Raw genomic sequence first — 16,893 nt, 5'->3', positions numbered from 1 at the left:
GCATTTAATGTTTAACTTCAGATAAGTTTGTCTCACTCAAAGTAATATCTTACTTTGGTATCAAGAAGCCAATAAGGATTGTGCTTTTCTTTTGTTAAGAAAAGTCTAAAAACAAAAATGCATATTGTTATGAAGCAAACCCTCTTTTATCTAGAAGAATAAGAACAAAATAATGTATTAAAATTAAATTACTCATGTGAGTACTCATAAACAATCAGTACTAAAATTGTTCATGTGCTGTAGGTGGTAATTACATTGATCACATTTTGGATCACAGCAATTTTAAGCAAAACACTTTTCAGGAAATTATATATTGATGTCCTTTCTGTGTAAATTTATTTTAAAAATGAGTAATACTTTACTAGATGGTAGTTTAATGACTTTGTAAAAAAGATTTGCTAGAAAAGATTAAATGTTTTTTAACTGTAGCATTCTACTCCCCTATACATATTTTCTTAAATAAAATACATTTAGTCATACTTAGAGTATTTCTACATATTTTAAGATATGTTTTGATTCTTACTTTTCTATATGAAGTAGTTAAACAAAACTTGCTTTGATTCACTTATAATGAAGAGCTGGGGAAAGAAAATATTCTCATATCTTAAAAAAATTTAAAAATGTTTTCTCCTGTTTTAGTACAAAGACTATATATTTAAAATGGCAAATGAAAATAAGCTGTCTTTTCTCTTTTAAAGAAGTACAAATAGACAGGAATATTGCTAACATGAATTAAAGGAATACATAATTACTTAGAAACATGAAAGTAATGAAGAAATATGATCCATAAACGTACCTTATTTCATAGCCTGTTCTGTTCACTATGCCGTACCAGAGCTGGGTAAGGCTGCAAAAGTTATGATCAAGGAAACTGCTCAGATATATATTGAGCTACTCATAAAGTTTTATTGCACCTTCACCAGCCTGTCAGCATTTAATAAACTTCAACATGCGTCGAAAAAAAACCTTAACCCTGAAAATAGTTGCATAAATAATTCTGTATAGGAATCTAAGTTAATTAATAATTGTGCCCTCAGATATTCTTTGATTCCTGAAGCTATGAACTAGCCCAAGAACATAAAAGTGTTTATTTATATTGTTTTTTTTCATAATTTTATTTCTTTCACTATTTAGATATTGTTTGAATAACTGTCTTATCTAATTGTGTGAAATTTAAACTATTATTAAAACGTAGAAACATATTGGTAAGGTAGATCTGGAAAACATTTGCAGGAACTAACAATTAGAAGATAATATTAATGGAAGATAAATAAAATAGATATAAAATAGAAGATAATATAAAAAGCAATGATTAAATAAAAGTTGTTTCCTGTGTCTCATTATTAACTTTAAAGTTGAAAGACTGAGCCAATCCGTAAGACTAAAATGTAAAAGTAGAGATATATAAATAAGTAATTCAGAAATAAAATCAAAATTTTATCTATATTTTTATTTATAGCACAATTTAATTATCAAAAATTATATTGTAAACAGCATTTCATGCAGTAAAATTATAGTATCAATTACATTACTTGTTTAAGTTAGTATAGTGTTTAGGAGCAAAGGATTTAATATAAGAGACCTGGTTCCAAACGCCAGCTGTACTACATATTCCTAAGAAACTGTGGGCAAATCTGTTAATGTTTTTAAGCCTAAACCTCTTTACAATGAGGAAATAAAAATATCTACCCAAAGAGTCATTGTGAGATTTATATGCACTAACATAATCTATTAACATTATTGCAGCTCTGTTATCAGAGATTACAATTTGAAGTGCTTAGTGTCTGAGTTCTGCACATGATCTTGGCACTATCTTTTCAAAGGAATATATATTAAAATAATGTGGTCACACAAAGTACAGTTACTGGTTTTTTGAGACAATCTGAATAGGAGTAAAAGAAGTGAATACATGGATTACTGTCAAGACTCAGGAGGAATTTAAAGGAGAACTTCCAATATATAAAGAGCAGTGATATGGAAATAACATTAGAATCATTCTAGATTGTCTAAGTGGGCAGAAGTCCAATGTAATAGAAATTATGAGTGATTTACTCTCTACTCACATAGCACACAATTATGCATGTGGAAAAGTCATTCAAAATACTGAATTAGAGTCAGGATGTGAGTGTAGCAAGGTCACAGAATATAAAGTCAAGGTACAAAAGTCAATCATGTTCCTACGTAACAGTAATTGGAAACTGAAACTTAATATATTACATATAAATATATTTTTTATTTTTTTAGATTTTTAGATTTTTTATCTAAAAAAATATATATAAAGAGAAATATATATAGAGAGATATATATCTAACATATATCTTTATAGATATAAATGGATAGATAGATAATTTATGATAGCATGAAAAATTAATATTTAAGTATAAATCTAACAAATATATGCAGACTATTCTGAAAACAACAAAATGTTGATAAAAGAAGTTTAAGATCTAAATAAATGGAGAGATAAACTGTATTCATGGATTAGAAAACTGAAAATTATTAAACTGTTTATTCTTCATAACTAGATCTACATATTCAATATAATATCAATAAAAATCTCAGGAAATAAATATAGACAAATTGATTATACATTTTCTACATCAATGTTTATAGAAGCTTTATAATTTCCCCAACCTGGACACAACTAAGGTGCCCATCAATACCTGGCATACTACTCAGGAATAGAAGTTATGAATACTGATTCATGCAACTATATGGATCAATCCTAAAATTCAGGTTAGTTGTTTTCTCTGCAATTTAAATTTTCTGACTGGCTCAAAATAAAGTAATTAATTAGCAATTTGTCTACCCTTTGTTTTTTTTCTCTTCTAAGAGTAATATCAAACACTCCAGTGACTCACATCTTTGAACTGAAACTAATTCTGTCAAGTTTTAATTAATATTTTGTAGATTTTATGTGTAGATATATTTTAAGTAATACTGTTTGTTCTCTCGATTTAAAAAGTTTATGTGATTTGAAATTTTCATGCCTTCTCTTTCATATCCAGGTTTCCATGTCTGGTGCTGTGAGCTTGCCTTTGCCTTGAACAGTTTCTTTAAATGTTTATTTATTTATTTTTGAGAGAGAGAGAGCGCCCATGCAAGAGCACATGCGTGAGTGGGGGAGGGGCAAAGAAAGAGGGAGACAGAGTCCTAAGCAGGCTCAATGTTGCCAGCACAGGGCTACACAGAGACTCTGAATCTGGAACCAGGAGAGTTGTGGCTGCTTAGCCAACTGATCCACTCAGGTGCTTTTGCTTGAGCAGTGTCTTTTGTTTCCATTGTTCCATACTTCCTCCCACCCTAGCTCTGGTTCCATTCATTAACTTCACCACCAAGGGAGTAATGTGTTCATGAATTGCTAGGAGGTAAATTCAAACAAAACTATAATATAAAGGTATTCAATTATAGACATAACAAAATTATATACAAAAATGAAAAATGTGTTTTAACTTAAAACATAATTTTATCTAAAAGTAATTGTGAGTTTAATTTTTTTTATTTATTAATATATAAACTGTATAAAATTTTAAAACTGCATTAAGTAAATTAACAAAAATTGAGTTAGGGGTGCAATAGGCAAAAAAAGTTGTAAACACCAACAGTGAAATGGAACCATACTTGGTGATTGACACTTTTACTAAACAGAACAGATTAGTGTTCAACTACTCTCTTTATGGACTCTGTTCTGTTTAGACTTTCTAATGTGCATTTCAGAATTTCCAACATATGGTGGTTAAATCATGCATATCAAACATACACTTTGGGTTAAAACTAATATAATTTATAATCCCATTTACAATTGCACCAAAAACAATTAGATACCTAGGAATAAAACTAACCAAAAAGCTGAAAGACCTATACTCTGAAAACAATAAAACACTGATGAAAGAAATTAAAGATGACCCAAAGATATGGAAAGACATTCCAAGCTCATGGATTGAAAGAAAAAATACACATATGTGTATATATATATATATATATATATATATATATATATATACACACACACATATATATATGTGTGTGTGTGTGTATATATATATATATATATATATATATATATGTATTGTTTAGGTTTCTTTATTTTGAGGAACTGAGAAAGCACATGCATGCATGCATACAAGTGGGGGTGGGGCAGAGAGACAGGGAGAGAGAAATCTAACAGGCTCTACACTCATCACAGTGACCAACACAGGGCTCAGTCTCATGAACCATAAGATAATGACCTGAGCCAAAATCAAGAGTCAGACACTTAACCAACTGAGCCACCCAGGCTCCCAGAAGAACAAATATTGTTAAAATGTCTACACTACCCAAATTACTCTTCACATCTAATTCGTCCCTGTCAAAACACCATCAGCATTTTTCAGAGGTAGAACAAGAAATCCTAAAATTTGTATGGAACCACGAAATACTTCAAATAACCAAAGCAATCTTGAAAAAGAAAGGCAAGGCTGGAGGCATTACAATTCCAGACTTCAAGTCATAACACAAAGCCATAGTACTCACAACAATATGATACTGGCACAAAAATAGACAAATAGATCAACAGAACAGAAGAGAAAATCCAGAAATGAACCCACAATTACGTGGTCAATTAATCTCTGACAAAGCAGGAAAGAATAACCAATGGGAAGTCTCTTCAACAAATGGTGTTGGGAAAACTAGACAGTAACATGCAGAAGAATGAAACTGGATCACTTTCTTACACCATACACAAAAGTAAATTCAAAATGGATGAAAGACTTAAATGTGAGACAGAAAACCAACAAAATCCCAGAGGAGAACATAGGCAGTAACCTCTTTGACGTTGGCCTTAGCAACTTCTTACTGACACGTCTCCAGAAACAAGGGAAACAAAAGCAAAAATGAACTATTGGGACTTCATCGAGATAAAAAGCTTCTGCACAGCAAAGGATACAATCAATAAAACTAAAAGGCAACTGATGGAAGGGAAGAAGATATTTGCAAATGGGTTTGAAATTTGATATTTGATAAAGGGTTAGTATTCATAATCTATGAAAAACTTCTCAAACTCAACACCCAGAAAACAAATAATCCAGTTAAGAAATGGGCAGAAGACATGAATAGACATTTTTTCCAAAGAAGACATCCAGATGGCTAACAGACACATGAAAAGATGCCCAACATTACTTATCACCAAGGAAATACAAATCAAAACCACAAAAAGATAACCTCACACTTGTCAGAATGGTTAAAATTAACAACTCAGGAGACAACAGATGTTGGCGAAGATGTGGAGAAAGGGAACTCTCTTATACTGTTGGAGGAAATGCAAACTGGTCCAGGCACTCTGGAAAACAGTACAGAGGTTCCTCAAAAAGTTAAAAATAGAACTATCCTATGATCCAGCAACTGCACTACTAGGTATTTACCCAAAGGATACAGAAACACTTGTTTGAGGGGACACATGTACCCTAATATTTATAGCAGCATTATCAATAATAGCAAATTATACTAAGAGCCCTAATGCCCACCGACTGATGAATAGATAAAGAAGATATGGTATATATACATACACACATATGTATACATATATATACGTATATATACATATGTATACACATGCACACATTCCACACAATGGAATTTACTCATCCATAAAAAAAAAAAAAAAAAAAAACAAAAAAAACAGAATCTTGCCGTTTGCAACAATGTGGAAGGAGCCAGAATATACTATATGGGGTGCCTGGGTGGCTCAGTTGGTTGAGCATCTAACGTCACCTCAGGTCATGATGTCACTGTTAGTGAATTCAAGACCTGTATCAGGCTTGCTGCAGTCAGCACAGAGCTCACTTCAGATCCTCTGTCCCCACCCCCCCCCCGCCCCTCCCTGTTCACACTCTCTCTCTCTCAAAAATAAATAAGCATTAAAAAATAATATATTATGCCAAGTGAAATAAGTCAGTCAGAGAAAGACAAACACCATATGATTCCACTCATGTGGAATTTAAGAAACAAAACAGGTGAACATAGGGGAAAAACAGAGAAACCATAAAACAGACTCTTAACTACAGAGAACAAACTGAAGGTTGCTGGAGGGAATATGAGTGGGGGGATCGTCTACATAGGTGATGTGTATTAAGGGAGGGCACTTGGTGTTATATGTAAGTGATGAATCACTAAATTCTACTGAAACTAATATTGCACTACTGTTAACTAACTAGAATTTAAATAAAAACTTGAAGCAAACAAACAAAAACTATCTGTTCACTCTAGATCATTAACCTTTCTCTGAGCTATACAATTAGAGACAAATAATCTACTTTCCTTGAGCCAGTGAATAATTTGACTCTCTTAATTAAAGCATTTTATACTCATCTAATACAGATTGTAAGAACAGACATTGTTTATTGATAATAAATTTTAATGATGAAATGTTAAATGTGTCTACTCTGGATCAAGAGGTTAGTAGTTGGATTATGTGTATTATTTATTACCTTCTCTAGACTTCCATTATGTAGCTTGTCAAGTATTTTCATAAACCAGAAAACTACAGGTACACATATATGGCATAAACCTCTGGGACTATTAAGATAATAATAAAAATCTTAAAAACCCTAATAGTATCACTATAAATGATTGTAAAATGGAAAGGAAAATGAAAAGGAGTCTCACTCATGCTTTGCTATTTTATAGGAAAAATTTATGTTTTTTTTCAAATCTGCATTCTTGAAGTGTGAATTGTGGACTTACATATGGAAGTGGCTGCTTCATTTCAAATATAAGTTTTCAGAGAACTCCTAATAAGTTAACTTTTAAAACCTATCATTTAATCATCACTGAAACAAACGGACAGAATAGACTGTTACCTATTAAATTTCAATCATATTATATGTAAAAATATATTTTGCCTGTAATACTATCAGTGCTATGAAATTACATAAAATGGAACTAATTAAAATTAATTTAAGAATAATCTTTATAATTATCATTCTAAATATTGTAAATATCATTGAAATTATATTGCAAACGTCAATGAAAATACTATCTAGTTCCTGAAAACAGCCCTTGAAAAACAATTTTCAGCTTGTTAATGCTGTAATTTTATTTACTCTATTTCCATATTTTGATTCTAGGAGATTTATTGTGGTTGATTCTAGGAGATTTATTGTGGGAAAAAACTACGTTTTTTAAAGTTTATTTATTTATTTTGAGAGAAAGAGAGTGGGGAAGGGACAGAGAGAGAGGGAGAGAGAGAAATTCCCAAGCAGGGTCTATGCCATCAGTACAGAGCCAGCGTGGGACTAGAACCTTCAAATCCTGAGATCATGACCTCAGCTGAAATTAAGAGAGTCTGATGCTTAACCAACTAAGCCACTCAAGTGCCCTGGAAAAAACTAGTTTTAAAATATAGAAAACTCATTCACATATTGGAAATAGCCAATAAAAAAAGACTAATGAATTTAAACAGATCATGATTTCTCTGGAGTGGCTATTTAATGTATACATTCCTGAAAAAGAAGTTTTATAAATAATAGTAGAGAAAAATAAAAATAAAAATAAAGTGACTAGAGGCTGGTCTAAAATTAATCTCATTCCTTTAGCACTTATGAGATTTACCTACTTCTAAATATTCACTAGAGATTTAAGGCCATATTTCTTTGGCAAATAAGCTAAGAACAGTGAAGCCAGCTTAGAAACCTGTTATCTAAGTCTTTCTGAGGGAATTTCCACATTGTTAAGAATGAACAATCAGTAAAAATTGCACAGAACTCCATGTTTAAAATATATTATTTTATTATGTACATAATTTGCAAATATTTTTCCATGTTCTATGGCTTGGTTACTCATTCTCTTAACAATGTCTTTTGAAGAACAGTTGTTTTCAATTTTTTAAAGATCAATATTTATTTATTTGTTTGTTTATTTGTTTTTAGTTCAGAGGTGCCTGAATGGCTCAGATGGTTAAGCATCTGACTCTTGATTTTGGTTCAGGTCATGATCTCACTGTTCATGAGATTGAATCCCTTGTCAGGGTCTGCGCTGACAGCATGGAAACTTCTTGGGTTTCTCTCTTCTCTCTCTGCCCCTCCTCTGCTTGTACTCTCTCTTTCTCTCACTCTCTCTTGAAATAAAATAAATTAAAAAAATTAATTGGTTCATTCTTTTGGTGTCATATGTAGGAAATTCGTGCCTATCCAAGCTCATAGATATTTTCTCCTATTTTCTAGAAATTTTCTGGTTTTAAGTTTCATAATTTTAGTACTATAGTCTTTGTGGATTTAATTTTTATGCTGTGGGAGTTCCGGCAAAGTTTAATTTTTTTGCACATAAATAACTAATTGTCCCAGCAATACTGTTAAAAAACAAACTATCCTTTATCCATTAAATATCTTTTCACCTTTGTTGAAATTTTGTTCATACATGTGTGGGTCCATTTTGGACTTTCTACTCTGTTCCAGTGATCTATATGTCTAGCTTTTCTTAAAGACCATACTGTCTATTGCTTCATAATTATTCATGAAATACAGAAGGATGAGTCTTCTAGTTTTGTTCTTTTTCAGAATTGCTTTGTCAATTTTAGTTCTCTTTTTCTCATGTATGTTTTAGAATAAGTTTCTTGACTTCCACCTAAAATTCCTGCTGGGATTTTACTCGGGATTGCATTGAATCTGTAAGTCACTTTAAGGAAATTTTATATGTTATTAGTATTGAGTCTTTCAAACCATAAACATGGTATATATTCCCATTTACTTAGGCCTTGATTTCTTTCATCAGAATTTTTCAGTATGCAGATATTGTCCATATTTTAATATTTATACATAAGGGTTTTGTTTGGTGGTGCTAGTTTAAATGATATTTTCTTATTTCAAATTGAAATATTCAGTGTTAAAATATAGAAAAATGGTTGAATTTTGTAAATCAACCCTGTATCCTATAATTTTGCTAAACTTATATAGTAAGTTACCATACCATTTTGTAGAATCATTGTGATTTTTACATAGATGACCATGTATATCTTTTATTGAGACATTTATATTCTTTAATTTCAATCCATTTGTCTACTATTCCTTTTCCTTGACTTGTTGCACTTACTAGAACTTCCAGTAAAATGTTAAATGGAGCAATGCGAGCAGTCATCCTTGCATTGTTCTTGATCAGAGGGAAATATTTAATCTTTCAGCATTAAGAATAATGTTTGTAGGGTTTTGTTTGTTGACAGATTCTCTTGATCACATTGAAGAAATTACTTTCTTCTCTTAGTTTGTTGAAATGGATATTGAAATTTCTTAAAAGTTTTTTCAGCATTCATTGAGATGGCCAAATTACTCTTCCTGTTTGGTTTGTCAAACTGGTGAATTTCCTCCACTGATTTATAAGTATAGAAAAAAGTCTTGTGTTTTCAGAATAAATCCTATATTGTCATAATGTATTATCTTTTTCAATAATGTTGGTTGCATTTGCTTCTATTTTCTTAAGAATTTTGGGGTCTATTTTCATGAGGATACTGGCTGTTTTTTTTTTTAATTTCCTCTAATATATTTGCCTGATTTTTGTACCTGGGTAAACTGGATTCATGAAATGAAATGGGAAGGGCTTCCTACTCTTACCTATTCTGGAAATTTTTATTTGGAACTGGTGTTACTTCTTCTGCAACTGTTTGGTAGAATTCACCAATGAATAATCTGCTCCTAGAGATTTTATAGTAACAAGTTTTTTTTTTACATACAAGTACATTTTTTTTCAGAGATATTATAATCTATTAGCTATATGCTCCAATTTAGAAGACAAGGTCAAATGTCATCAACTAAAGAGATTTGAGTCCCCTAAATTCTGAGTGAATTTTTTATTCATCTAAATGGTTTACACTTAATAGAGAACACATAACCAAAGAACTAGGAAAAAAGAAGTTCCAAAGAACTAGAAAAATAGAAGTTAAACAAGTTTCATATTAAGTAATTATCACAATTTAAAATAAATTTGGATAATTAGATTATTCATGAAAAGATACTAAAAATTATTTATAAGAATATATGACAAACACCATCAACTCTAGTTTTCCTCATAAATGGAAGAGTTATTTAAAATCAAAGTCATTGCTTTGTTATTTTGTTTTGTATTGTTTGATTTTTGTGGCTGCAAATTTACATAAGTTTTTTTAAAGTTCTTAGTTCATTAATCCTTTCATGAAAAATCTGCACAATGACTACAGATAAAAGAATCTTTATTCCTTCTTTTGTCCAATCACCAGCTCATATTTTGCCAGCGCCAACACTAGTGTTTGCAGTCTCCCTGACTTTCTTCGCTCTGTTCTAGTGTTCCTTTCACTGTTTTCTTGAGGTCTGTTTCTTCTCATATAGTCCACATCTTGCAAGTCTATGTTTGGGTTCATTTTTCTTTGTATAACCCAAGAATCATAAATCATGCCAAACAAAGCCAGTTGTCTTGCCACTATCAAAATGAGTTCTGAATCTAAACACAAAGAAGACATCTGCTGTGGTTTTGTACATTTTGGCTAGTTTTTTGAAACTTCTGTCTTGGGTTTTGTTGCTTTTCCAGGATGAAGAATATCAATGACCATTTGTTTTTGCTGAAGTAGTCGGATGGTCATGAACTTCATGGTCTGGATAGTTACTGTGTTGTTCATGACAGTGGCCAAGCTTCAAGCAGCCAGGGAGAACTATATGGGTTTTTTAATAAAAAATGGAAGGTGCTCAAAAATGATACAGAAAGAAAACCTAAAATTAAACATTTTCTTTTTTCTTTTTTTTTAAAAATTTACATCCACGTTAGTTAGCATACAGTGCAATAATGATTTCCAGAGTAGAATCCAGTGATTCATACCCTATGTATAACACACAGTGCCCATCCCAACAAGAATCTTCCTTAATGCCCCTTACCCATTTAACCCATCACCCACCCATAACCCTTCCAGCAACCCTCAGCTTGTTCTCTATATTTAAGAGTCTTTTATGTTTTGCCCCCTCCTTGTTTTTATATCATTTATGCTTTCCTTTCCTTACGTTCATCTGTTTTGTATCTTAAATTTCACATATGAGTGAAATCATATGATATTTGTCTTTCTTTGATTAATTTCACTTAGCATAATACCCTCTAGTTCCATCCACATTGTTGCAAAAGGCAAGATTTTGTTCTTTGTGATTGACGAGTAATACTCCATTGTGTGTGTGTATATTAAATGTGTGTGTGTGTGTGTGTGTGTGTGTGTGTGTGAGTGTGTGTGTGTGTGTGTGTGTGTGTATGCCACATCTTCTTTATCCACTCATATACTGATGGACATTTGGGCTCTCCATACTTTGGCTACTGTCGATAGTGCTGCCATAAACATTAGGGTGCATGTGCCCCTTCAAAACAGCTCACCTATATCCTTTGGGTAAATACCTAGTAGTGCAATTGCTGGGTCATAGAGTAGTTCTATTTTTAATTTTTTGATGAACTTCCATACTGTTTTCCGGAGTGGCTGCACCAGTTTGCATTCCTATCAGCAATGCAAAAGACATTCTCTTTCTCTGAATCCTCACCAACGTCTGTTGTTGCCTGAGTTGTTAATTTTAGCCATTCTGATTGTTGTGAGGTGGTATCTCATTGTGGTTTTGATTTGTATATCCCTGATGATGAGTGATATTAAGCAATTTTTCATATATTTGTTAGCCATCTGGATGTCTTCTTTTGAAAAGTGTCTATTCATGTCTTTTGTCCATTTCTTCACTGGATTATTTGTTTTTTGGGTGTTAAGTTTGAGAAGTTCTTTATAGATTTTGAATACTAACCCTTTATCTGATATGTGATTTGTAAATATCTTCTCCCATTCCGTTGGTTGCCTTTTAGTTTTTCTGGTTGTTTATTTCATTGTGCAGAGCTTTTTAACTTGATGAGGTCCCGATAGTTCATTTTTGCTTTTGTTTCCCTTGCATCTGGAGACGTGTTGAGTAAGAAGTTGCTGCAGGTTAGATCAAAGAGGTTTTTGCCTGATTTCTCCTCTAGGATTTTGATGGATTCCTGTCTTACATTTAGGTCTTTCATCCATTTTGAGTTTATTTTTGTGTGTGGTGTAAGAAAGTGGTCCAGGTTCACTTTTCTGCATGTCACTATCCAGTTTTCTCAACACCATTTGCTGAGGAGACTGTCTTTATTCCATTGGATATTCTTAACTGCTTTGTCAAAGATTAGTTGGCCATACATTTCTGAATCCATTTCTGTGGTCTCTATTCTGTTACATTGATCTAAGTGTCTGTTTCTGTAACAGTACCTTACTGTCTTGATGATTACAGCTTTGTAATATGTCTTGAAGTCTGGATTGTGATGCCTTCAGCTTTGGTTTTCCTTTTCAAGATTTCTCAGGTTATTCGGGTTTTTTTGTGGTTCCATACAAATTTTAGGATTGTTTGTTCTAGCTCTGTGAAGAATGCTGGTGGTATTTTGATAGGTATTGCATTGAATATATAGATTGCTTTGGGTGGTATTGACATTTTAACAATATTTGTTCTTCCAATCCATGAGTATGGAATATTTTTCCATTTGTTTCTGTCTTCTTCAATTTCTTTCATAAGCTTTCTATTTTTTTCAGTGTATAGATTTTTCACCTCTTTGGTGAATTCCTAGGTATTTTATGTTTTTTGGTGCAATTGTAAATGGGATCGATTCCTTGATTTCTCTTTCTCTTACTTCATTATTGGTGTATAGAAATGAGACCGATTTCTGTGCACTGATTTTATATCCTGTGACTTTGCTGAAATCATGGATCAGTTCTAAAGTTTTTTGTTGAAATCTTTTAGGTTTTCCATATACAGTATCATGTCATCTGTGAGGAGTGAAAGTTTGACTTCCTCCTTGCCTATCTGGATGCCTTTTATTCCTTCATGTTGTCTGATTGCTGAGGCTAGGACTTACAATATTATGTGTTGAACATCCCTGTCATGTTCCTGACCTTAGGAGGAAAGCTCTGTTTTTCCCCACTGAGGATGATAGTAGCAGTGGGTCTTTCATATACGGTTTTTATGATCTTGAGGTATGATCTTCCTACTTTCTTCTGGATTTTTATCCAAAAAGGATGCTGTATGTTTGTCAAATGCTTTCTCTGAATCTATTGAGAGTATCATATGGTTCTTGTCCTTTATTAATGATGTATTACATTGACTGATTTGTGTGTATTGAACCAGCCCTGTATCCCAGGTATAAATCCCACTTGGTCGTGGTGAATAATTCCTTTAATGTATTGTTGGATCCAATTGGCTAGTATCTTGTTGAGGATTTTGCATCTACCATCTGTGCTCCCCTGTTTATAGAGTCCTAATGGTATTGGAATCCCTCCTTTCTCCCTTTCTTGGTCAGTCTCTTGATGTTTCCAATCTTTGTTTTTTCTCTCCAGCTGCTTTCAGAGGGAGTGCTTTTCCTATACTCTTCCCCCTGTCTCTGTCCTTTCTTCACAAGCAAACACAGCTCTCTACCCTCTGCAGCATCCCTTTCCCCCAACTCACCTCTCCGAGCCTTGTACCTGCCTTGTACCTGCCGAGTTCTCCAGTTCAAGTTATGCATCTTGTTGTGTTAATCTTCAGACCAATTTTCTAGGTGTGCAAAATGGTGTGATGCTGATTTAGCTGCATTTCAGGGATGAAAGAAGCAGAAAACTTCCATGCTGCTCTGTCATCTTGGCCCTTCTTCCTCTAAATATCTTTTGTTTTTTAAAAAAGTCTAATACTAAAAACAGATAATTTAGTTCAAGTAACTAAACTGTACATGGAGGAACTGTACATGACAGTCAGGGTAGTTAGAGTATTTTCTCAAATGAGTTTTTCCTCAAAATGGAATCATATTTATTTCAACCATGGAATCTGCTTATGAAGAGGCATATATTAGAGAAAGAAGCACTAGAAAATCTGTTTATATCACACTTTTCTTTCTTTACAATTTTCTCAGAACTTGTCTTATTAATGACAGTTAAGCCCTACATATATTTTAAGTGTATTTAACTTTATCTTTTATTCCTCTAACTTAGAAACAAATATTCAATAAATTTGTGATACGATAGAGAAAATGAATAAAATTAACTTGCCAGGTAAAATATTTTATGTATTAAGCATATTTTTATCATAAATACATTTGTAAAAATTTAATCTCTTAACTCCTTATATTTCTTAAAGACATTCTCTGTAAAATAATTATCATAAAATACATTTTGCATTTAAATTGTAAAAATTTATTTGGCAATTATTCAGTAATTTCTCTGTATCATGCAGTATTCTAGGCACAAGGATTTTAACAATAAAAAGACAATGCATTGCCTTACACAGCTTAGTGAGAGACAGAGACAACAAAATAATGTTTAACTCCAACATCCCAATGACTCAGGTGTAACCATTTTTTTCATACAGCTCACACTAATTTTTTTTTATTAATTTAGTTTTTGATTCAAGTATAATTAACATAGTGTTATATTAGTTTCAGGTGTACAATATTATGATTCAATAATTCTATACATCACTCATTGCTCACATGATAAGTGTATTCTTAAACCCCTTCACTTTTTTCACTTACTCCCTCACCAACCTCTCCTCTGGCAACCACTAGTTTGTTCTCTATAGTTGAGATTCTTCTTTTTTTTTTTTTTAATTTGTCTCTTTCTTTTCTTTATTGTTTTGTTTCTTAAATTCCACATATAGGTGAAATCACATGGTATTTGTGTTTCTCTGACCAACTTCTTTCACTTAGCATTAGACCTTCTAGATTCATCCATGATGCTGCAAATGGTGAGTTCATTCTTTTTTATGGCTAAAGTAATAATCTGTGTGTGTGTGTGTGTGTGTGTGTGTGTGTAATATCATCTTCATCCATTTACCTATTGATGGACACGTGTTGTTTTCATATCTTAAGTATTGTATAAAATGTTGCAATAAACATAGGATGCATATATCTTTTTGAATTAGTGTTTTTGTTTTCTTTGGGTAAATACCTAATAGTAGAATACTGGACCTTATGGTAATCCTATTTTCAAAATTTAAGGAACCTCCACCCTTTTTAAAAGTGTGCAGTCTCAGCAACAGTGCATGAAGGTTCCTTTTTTTTCTTCACATCCTTGTCAACACTTAACTTCTTGTGTATTTGATTTTAGTGGTTCCAACAGGTGTGAGACTATATCTCATGATGGCATTTCTCTGATGATTGGTGGTGTTGAGCATCTTTTCTCGTGTCTGTTGGCTGTCTATATGTCTTCTTTGGTGAAATGTCTATTCATATATTCTGTCCATTTTTAATTGGATTATTTGTTTTTTAGTGTTGAGTTGTATAAGTTCTTTTTATAGTTTGAATATTAACCCCCTATTGGATATATCATTTACATATATATGTTCTCATTTCGTAGATTGTTTTGTTTTCTTTTGTTGTTTTCCTTCACTGTGCAAAAGCTTTTTATTTTGGTGTAGCCCCAAGAGTTTAATTTTCCTTTAGTTTCCCTTGCCAAAGGAGACATAGTTAGAAATATGTTTCTATGGCTAATGTTATATTACTGCCTATGCTTTCTCTTGGCAATTTTATGACTTTAGACCTCACATTTAGGTCTGTAAAACATTTTGAATTTGTGAATGCTATAAAAAAGTGGTTTAGTTTCATTATTTGGCAAGTAGCTGTCCAGTTTTACCAGACTTTACCAGACTTTTTACTTTTGCTGAAGAGACTTTCTCCATTGTTTATCTTGTCCCATTTGTTGTAGATTCATTGACACATAATTGTGTGTTTTTTTTTTTTCTGGGCTTTCTGTTATGTTCCATTGATCTGTGTGTCTATTTTTGTGCCAGTATCAAGTGTAATAATTTTAAAGGCAGTTGTCCTCTACCTCTTTCTATTTTGTTTGTTTGCTTATGATTTGTTTCTTTTTTAGAACAATCAATATGTGAAATGTAATTTGCTAAATGTTTTTAAACAGATAGTTCTCATTCTCATTTTAAATATTAAAAGTAAACCAAAATAAGAAATAAAACAGAGAGGGGGGCAAACTATAAGAGACTCTTAAACATAGAGAACAAACTGAAGGATGCTGTAGGTGAGGTGGGTAGGGGGATGGGTTCAATGGGTGATGGGCATTACAGAGGGATCTTTTTGGGATAAGCACTGAAGTGTCATATGTAAGAGATGAATCACTGGGTTCTACTCCAGATGCCAAAACTAAACTGTGAGTTAACTAGAATTTAAATTTTAAAAAATATATAAAGTAACCCAATATAAATAATTATTGTATGTGTATTGAAATTTCACCTATATGTAAATAGTTTTTGAGTAAACCACAAATGTAGTTCATCATACCGCAAGATTATGTTTCTTTGTCTTTTACCTCAAATATAAACAGTTATTTCCTTTTAGCATATTTTCTTTGTTTAATACTTTTTTAAGAGCAGTTTTAGGTTCACAGCAAAATTGCACAGAAGGTATAGAGATTTCCCGTATAACTCCACCACCCCATTCATTGTTGTCCTCATTTTCACATGCCCCACCAGAATGGTACATTTGTTACAATTCATGAACCTAAATGTCACATCATTTATACCCAGAGTCATGGTTTATATTAGGGTTCCCATTTGGTGTTGTACATTCTATAGATTTGAATAAATATTTACCACTATAGGAGTGGTAGCATACAGAGTAGTTCACAGACCTAAAATTCCTCTGTGCTCTGCCTATTCATCCCTCCTTTCCACCAAACCCTGGCAACCACTGATATCTTTACTGTCTCCATAGTTTTGCCTTTTCCAGAATATCATATAGTTGGAATGGTACAGTAGGCAGCCTTTTTAAATGGCTTCTTTCAATTAGTAATATGCATTTAAGGCTCTTTCAAGTCTTTTCATGGAACCTTGATAGCTAATTTCTTTTTAGCCTTGCATAATATTCCATTGCCTGGATGTACCAAAGTGG

The 16,893-nt window shown here is 32.4% G+C and overlaps 1 protein-coding gene and 1 pseudogene across 3 annotated transcripts in view; both read right to left on the bottom strand.

Moving 5' to 3' along the window:
• SI (sucrase-isomaltase) overlaps window positions 1–16,893 on the bottom strand; it is a 158,943-nt gene that overhangs the window by 102,843 nt on the left and 39,207 nt on the right. The window contains exon 1 of one of the 3 annotated variants that reach the window (XM_045503067.1): window positions 797–903. The exons of the other annotated variants lie outside the window; for them this stretch is intronic. The gene's annotated coding sequence lies outside the window, so the exon portion shown is untranslated. Of the gene's footprint in view, window positions 1–796; window positions 904–16,893 lie in introns of those variants that run through there. 3 annotated transcript variants of the gene reach the window in all.
• LOC123611296 lies at window positions 10,161–10,642 on the bottom strand (annotated as a pseudogene).

Source organism: Leopardus geoffroyi, chromosome C2, assembly GCF_018350155.1.
Source record: "Leopardus geoffroyi isolate Oge1 chromosome C2, O.geoffroyi_Oge1_pat1.0, whole genome shotgun sequence".
NCBI lineage: Eukaryota > Metazoa > Chordata > Mammalia > Carnivora > Felidae > Leopardus > Leopardus geoffroyi.
This window is presented reverse-complemented; position numbering and strand designations above follow the sequence as displayed.